The sequence below is a fragment of the Rhipicephalus microplus genome, unplaced genomic scaffold, assembly GCF_043290135.1.
Source record: "Rhipicephalus microplus isolate Deutch F79 unplaced genomic scaffold, USDA_Rmic scaffold_127, whole genome shotgun sequence".
NCBI classification, from domain to species: Eukaryota; Metazoa; Arthropoda; class Arachnida; order Ixodida; family Ixodidae; genus Rhipicephalus; species Rhipicephalus microplus.
The window spans coordinates 236,588-237,910 of NW_027464699.1; positions in this window are offsets into that span (position 1 = coordinate 236,588).

The window sequence follows — 1,323 nt, forward strand, 5'->3', positions numbered from 1 at the left end:
AATTGCGCCACGGAGACAGTCCTGCTCCACTCTCACCACCATCAGAACATATCTTCAAAGCTATCAGCCCACAGAAAAAAAAGCGCCGCACAACCACCGGGTAGGCTCGAACCTCCAACTTTTCGGTTAACAGCCGATCGCGCCAGCCAATTGCGCCACGGAGACAGACCTGCTCCACTCTCACCACCATAAGAACATATCATCAAAGCTATCAGCCCGAAAAAAAGCGCCACACCACCACTGGGTGGGCTCGAACCTCCGACCTTTTGGTTAACAGCCGATCGCGCTAGCCAATTGCGCCACGGAGACAGTCCTGCTCCACTCTCACCACCGTCAGAACATTTCTTCAGAGCTATCAGCCCAAAGAAAAAAAAGCACCGCACCACCACCGGGTGGGATCGAACCTTCAACTTTTCGGTTAACAGCCGATCGCGCTGGCCAATTGCGCCACAGAGACAGTCCTGCTCCACTCTCACCAAAATTAGAACATATCTTCAAAGCTATCAGATCAAAGAAAAAAAAGCGCTGCACCACCACCGGGTGGGCTGGAACCTCCAACCTTTCGGTTAACAGCAGATCGCGCTAGCCAATTGCGCCACGGAGACAATCGTGCTCCACTCTCACCACCATCAGAACATATCTTCAAAGCTATCAGCGCAAAGAAAAAAAAGCGCCGCACCACCACCGGGTGGGCTCGAACCTCCAACCTTTCGGTTAACAGCCGATCGCGCAAGCCAATTTTGCCATGGAGACAGTCCTGCTCCACTCTCACCACCATCAGAACATATCTTCAAAGGTATCAGCCCAAAAAAAAGCGCCGCACCACCACTGGGTGGGCTCGAACCTCCGACTTTTCGGTTAACAGCCGATCGCGCTAGCCAATTGCGCCACGGAGACAGTCCTGCTCACCACCATCAGAACATATCTTCAAAGCTATCAGCCCAAAGAAAAAAAACCACCGCACCACCACCGGGTGGGCTCGAACCTCCAACTTTTCGGTAAACAGCCAATCGCGCTAGCCAATTGCGCCACGGAGACAGTCCTGCTCCACTCTCACCACCATCAGAACATATCTTAAAAGCTATCAGCACAAAGAAAAAAAGCGCCGCACCACCCCCGGGTGGGCTCGAACCTCTAACCTTTCGGTTAACAGCCGATCGCGCTAGCCAACTGCGCCACGGAGACAGTTGTGCTCCACTCTCACCACCATCAGAACATATCTTCAAAGCTATCAGCCCAAAGAAAAAAAAGCGACGCGCCACCACCGGGTGGGCTCGAACCTCCAACTTTCCGGTTAACAGCCAATCACGCTAGCCAATTGCG